The 6105-nt window shown below is 59.5% G+C and overlaps 1 long non-coding RNA gene across 1 annotated transcript; it reads left to right on the forward strand.

Moving 5' to 3' along the window:
* The first annotated feature begins 1757 nt into the window (after positions 1-1757).
* LOC102472895 (uncharacterized) lies at positions 1758-5137 on the forward strand. Its single transcript, XR_333295.1, has 4 exons — positions 1758-1850; positions 2067-2709; positions 4021-4167; positions 4256-5137. It is a non-coding gene; the product is annotated as an uncharacterized LOC102472895 (long non-coding RNA).
* The last annotated feature ends 968 nt before the right edge of the window (positions 5138-6105 follow it).

Here is a 6105-nt window from a genome sequence, read left to right on the forward strand (position 1 = left end):
GCTGAATTTTGGAAAACAGTCTTTAAGACTTTCGGAAGACCCTCAGGCCAGCCTGGGGCGCGGTGGTACTCAACTCCACGGCAGTCTGCATTTGGTTCCTGGGCTGCCCACACACAGGAGGCAATCATGCCCATGATCCCGTCGGCCCGGGGTGGGGGAGGTCACAGCAGGAGGCCCTTCAGAGGGTGCTTGTCTCTCTCTCCAATGAGAGAAATAAACGGACAAACTTAAGGAGAAAAAAAAAAAAAGAAACAGAAGGAGGGGGTGACCTGGCGTACCCGGGATCTGAAGGGCGCGGCGTTACACAACCTTGGTGGGAAGTCAGACACGTAAACCTGACATCTTCCCTATTGCTCAGAAGAAGCCTAAACAGTCTAGAATTTTTTGTGTCTTGTGGGACTTCGGCTATTTTGTGTCTCTACTGAAAAGTGCCCTGGATAGCTAAGCCCCAGCATGCGTAGAAGATACCTTTCAGAGCAGTCGCAGCTCTGTGGACGTTTTGATGCCTGAGTGTTTGCGTGTGACAGGGAACTCTGAATCCTTATTTCTAGCTGCACTTGTGTCAGTGATTTCAGATGATCTGAATATGTCTACACTGCAAGGACCCTGCCCTCCTCAGCCTTCCGCTCTGCACTGGCCTGAAAGCGCACCTGGGCTTCGCAGAGAGGAAAGCGATGCGGTTGAACGAGCCGTACACGTCTGGGGCTGGGCAGAGGGCTACGAGGGTACAGGAGTGTGCTCTGCTCCATTTGCGAAAAGGGGTCAGGGAGGTTGGAGCTCGGAGGTCAAAACCGAGAGCTGAATCCAGGTGGGGAGGCGGGGGCTGGAGTGTGGGGTGTGGCTAGTGGGGGAGGGAGGACCTGGGGGCATGTCCAGGGAGGATGTCCACCAGCTGGCCCCTGCCCTGAGCTCCGTGGGCCGGGGGGCAGTGCCAGCGCTGCTGGAGGTCTTGGCCACCGGAGCCTGTCTTCTGATGGGGACAGGAGCTGAAGTGACAGGTGGGGCCTCGGCATTTGGAATCCAGCCTGCATTTGGCTGGAAGGCTCCGGATGTGCCTGGGTCTGCACCGGAGCCCCGGCAAGCCCGCACGCCAGGTGGGGAGCTGGGTGGCGCCAGCACTTGCGGTCGACTTCCTCATGGCCCTGGAGGTGGGAGTGTGAGAGCCAGTGGCCTGGTTTCCCCCAAGCGGCCGTCCTTGGCTCACGGACGTCACCCCACCCCCTGCCCCCACGTGGCCGCCCTGTGTTCTGCCCTAACTTCTTATGGGGACACCTGCCACAGTGGATTAGGGCGGCCCGGTGACCTTGTGTGACCTTGGCCACCTCTCTAATGGCCAATAGCATCACATTCTGAGGTCCTGGGGTCGGGACTTGGGACCTGAACAACCACCGCGTTACTACGTGACTCCAGGTTAGGGTTATGGAACCGGAAGGGGGGGATCTGGACAGCATGGAGCCCAGTCTTGGTCTTGTTAACAGGAGGTGGAGACCACAGAAGGGAAGGGGCTGCTCTCCTGCCGAAGGCCATGGGTGAGTGCCTCCAGAACCGGGGCTCTGGGGCCCTTCAACAGCCCCCTGGGGGGTGGAGGTGACCGAGGCTGGGAAGGGGTGTCATTGGTGCACTCCGGCGCGGGGAATTGTTAAATGCAGTACCGAGTTCTTAAGTCTTGGGGGCGAGGGTTGGGGCTGAGATTCTGCTTCCGGTGAGCTCCCAGGAGCCTCTGCTGCTGCTGTTGCTGTGGCAACGGTCCTTGAGGTCCGGCAGTGGTGGCTCTGGACGAGCATTCACCTGGTGTTTGTTAGAGATGCCGCTTCGCTGGCCCCACCCCAGATGCCGCACCAGGAGCTCAGGTAGCAGGGCCCGGCGATGGGGTCTAGTCCCCCGGGTGATTAGGAATCGAGCTTTATTTCTACACTCTGGAGACATTTTCCTTCACGCTGTTCTGTCTCGGAGCCTCCTGATGGGGTGGTTAAGAATTGAGAACTTTTGTAGGATTCTCTGAATCTATGGGATTCGTGTGTGTTTGAGGAGAATGAAACAGCTGTATTTTTCTTTACCTCCTCCAGAAAGAAGCCAAATAAAGCCATGAGCCTGATCAGTGACACAGACGACAGGGGACTCTGGAAGACTCAGGGTCCCGGGCCTGTCAGCGTGTGGGCTCATCCCAGAATGTCCGCGACCCCTGCCGGCTGCAGGCCTAGGTGGAGGTGCCTGTCCCTCTCTCCAGAACTGCGCAGATGAACTTCCAAAAGCACTCTGGTCATATTGCTGACTAGGTTTGAGATCTGCAGTTCCTGACGGCCTCAGAATCATCCAGCTTGAAATCAATTGTTGCAAAATGCTCCATTTATAGTCGACTGTCCAGTTAGCATTCGATCAATAGTGAGAACTTCTCTTTCTTCCTCCTGCATTCCTCACACTCCCAGCCGGGTCTTCTGGACTGAGATAACACCTGCTCTTAGCAGAGTGTCATCAAGCGGGTTCTATTACGTCCCGACACGTTCGCTCTGCGTGTCTGTGAAGCTCTGGGCTCGCCTGTAGGACTCGTTCCCGTCCACACGGACTATGAATAGCCTGCCTTTCGCGTTATGTTTGTCCCTTACTGCCCTGAGTACCCTCCCATTCCCGACTGGCAGGCTGGGACCAGCCACGCAAGAGGGCTGCCTGCTGTTGAGGCTCAGCGCAGTGGAGTCGGCCGACATCAGAGCAGTAAGACTGGGCAGGCCCCATGGCCTCGTGGTTAGGGAATCAGACCCCACATGGCCAAATGCATGGTTCGAAGCCCAGACTAGACAGCTGGGGTGAGAAACACGGCAGGCATGTGTGTGTGTGTGTGCACTCCAACGCTGAGATGTTGGAGGGGCAGCACGACCACGGCCCCCTGGGGTGCTTCTCCTCCTCCCGCTCCCTCTGTCTCTCTGGTGAGCACGTGTGCCCTGTGCCCTCTGGGGAAAAAAAGGAGAAAAAGAAAAGGTTTGCTAAGCCTCAGTGTTGGTGAGATAATAGGAAAACAGCCACCGCGCATCACCATTGGTCAGTGTGGCACAGCCTCTTTGAAAAGCAGTTCGGCGACGTCACCAAGTGCACGGACTGCCCGTGTGCCTCCTGTGTCGGGCGGTGACGTCACCGAGTGCACGGACTGCCCGTGTGCCCCCTGTGTCAGGCGGTGAAGTCACCGAGTGCACGGATTGCCATGTGCCCCCTGTGTCGGGCGGTGAGGTCACCGAGTACACGGACTGCCATGTGCCCCCTGTGTCGGGCGGGGAAGTCACCGAGTGCACGGATTGCCATGTGCCCCCTGTGTCGGGCGGGGAAGTCACCGAGTGCACGGATTGCCATGTGCCCCCTGTGTCGGGCGGGGAAGTCACCGAGTGCACGGATTGCCATGTGCCCCCTGTGTCGGGCGGGGAAGTCACCGAGTGCACGGATTGCCATGTGCCCCCTGTGTCGGGCGGGGAAGTCACCGAGTGCACGGATTGCCATGTGCCCCCTGTGTCGGGCGGGGAAGTCACCGAGTGCACGGATTGCCATGTGCCCCCTGTGTCGGGCGGGGAAGTCACCGAGTGCACGGATTGCCATGTGCCCCCTGTGTCGGGCGGGGAAGTCACCGAGTGCACGGACTGCCATGTGCCCCCTGTGTCGGGCGGTGAAGTCACCGAGTGCACGGACTGCCCATGTGCCCCCTGTGTCGGGCGGTGAGGTCACCGAGTGCACGGTGCCCCCTGTGTTGGGCGGTGACAGTTCTTGGTGAAGCTCTCATGCTGGCTCTGCAATGCTGGCTCTGGGAGCTCACCCTGCAGAAGCGCCCATGTGGCACAGAGAGACTGTGGAGTAGACGGTCATGTTTGCTGTTGGCAAAACCAGAAAGCCCGGGCAGCGCCCACGGCTCACCACCAGTGAGTGGGTCGCTGTCTTGCTGACTGACTAGTGCTACGTGGTACTGGGAGGCTGAGATGCTGGCGGGGTGTCAGGATGTCACCTTCCCAGCTACTCAGAGAAGTGAACTTTCTTCCACGGCAGGTCGGGGCTCCCTAAGAGAAGACTGGTGCTTCCTGGGCTCTCACCACACGGCCTTGGACGGCACAGCCGCGGCTTTCTCCGGCAGGGCTGAAGCAGGCGAGGGCGTGAGCCACCTTGCTGAGGTGGAAGTGCTGAGATTCCGGCCAGGTTTATGACCAACCGCTGCTGGGACCTCTAGGGAGGGGCCGGGGCGGGGGGAGATTTGCTTTTCATTTACGCTGCTCTGTCTCACCAGGTTATCAGGAAAGTCATGGGATCTTCCTATGCACAAATGCGTCAGGACTCCCCGACACCCACTGTGTGATTTAAGACTGCCTGCATTGCTATTGAAATGAGGGAAGCAAAAGAAGAACAGAACTGAAGGAGGGAGGGGGCCGTTGGCAGGAACGTGAGGCGGAGGGAGAGATCGGGAGAGGAAGAAAGGCAGGTGGACCTGAGCGTGGGGCAGAGACGGCGCAGCCCTGGCGAGCGGGCACACGCCCGCCGTTGGCGTCCCTTGGCAAGAGCAACTGTCCTGTAAGGAGTGACACTGTGTCCCGCGTGGTCTCCTCCGGCCCTCCCAGCGCAGCGGCGCCCCCTCGTCTGTGAGGAGCCCTGTAGACCGCGCGTCCTAGTCTGACTCGATCGGAGGATAGTCCAAACCCTCCCTGAACGGTCTCTAAAGGCTGGCATTGTGGCTTGTGAATCTTGTGCTCAGCGGTGTGAAACACCGGAGTTCATAGCAGGTAGTGGGTCGTCCATACGTGCTCCTTTGAAAGATCCCGTCTTTGACAAACACGCACTGTTTCCTGCGCTTTTCGTAACACCCTCAAATACACATGTCCACTGTCATAGCGACCCTGCGAGGTGGGACTGTCATCACCCTCCCCACAGAAGGCACAACCAGTGCCTCCCCCGGGAGGTCGCAGCCTCATCAGCGGGGGCTTGGCTCTCGTCCTCTGACCCCCGTGCTGTCCTCATCCGTGTATAACTCAGCACTTCCCTGGGCGTCCCCGCTTGTGAGCCAAGCAGGGTGTCACTATCTACTATGGACCATCAGTCACCCAACCGAATCGAACCCCGCGTTCAAAGCCCTGCCTGGCTGGACGCGCTGTCACCGAGCAGGTGGTCTTGGCTAGGCAGGTTAGAGCTTTTCTGTCTCTTCATCGACTTCAGCCTGGACTGCACAGGGCCCCTCGGGAAGGACGGGAAGCTCTCAGAGTCAGGACCAATGGCCCAGGTGGCCTGAATGAGAGGATGCTGGGAGAGGACGGAGGAGTCCCTAAAAGGATGACGGGCCCAGAAAGGCCGAGGTGTCGGTGGGAGAGCACCTGGAACGCACACGTGGCTCGCTCGCAGCTGGAGCTGAGTCAAGGCCAACCTGTGCTCCCGACGCAGAGCTTCTGAACACGGAGGAAGGACTCATGCCACGGGAGCAGGGCCTGGGGAGCCACTGCTGTGCACAGGCTGCTGAGCGGGAGTGTGGCGGTGGTGGCAGGGGTCTCACGGAGACTAATCTCACGGCTGTGGAAGTGGGTTTCGTTTCGAGGCCGGGATCACACGTGTCAGGAGACATGGCAAGGCAGACATGGACGCGCTTGCCCTGAGCTCTCAGCCCCACTCCCCTCGAGGCCCGCTGTCGGGGAGCGGAGGCGTGCGTCCCTGGGCCCTCGGCTGCTGCGTTGTATCATCTCAACAACTCGGCGCTAACTCCTAGCAGTCAACGTTTATGGCCTTCCAGGATCTCATAAATGTCACGTCAGGCTGCCTCTCGGGGAATTTTTAATCAAGAGGGAGAATTTCAGCTACGAGTAGAGCAAGAATCCAGAGGCCCACTGTTGGTCGGTCCAAGTGGCACTGACGAACCCGAGGGGAGGCGGTTTGAATAAAGGGTGCTGGCCGTCGACGGCCCCGAGACGTGTCTCTCTGTCGAGGCCAGGTGAGGAGCAGACGATCCCCTGAGTTTCTGAACGGCGACACACAGCACGAGACTACAGGGCCCCTTCTCATCTCCGTGACCAAGCAAAGGCAGGCCCGACGCTGGCCCGGGCGCGGGCCGCTCAGCCCGAAGGCCGCTGCTCTGCTCTCGCCCAAGGGGCTGCGGCA

The sequence above is a fragment of the Tupaia chinensis genome, unplaced genomic scaffold (genome assembly GCF_000334495.1).
Source record: "Tupaia chinensis unplaced genomic scaffold, TupChi_1.0 Scaffold000037_4, whole genome shotgun sequence".
Lineage (NCBI taxonomy): Eukaryota > Metazoa > Chordata > Mammalia > Scandentia > Tupaiidae > Tupaia > Tupaia belangeri.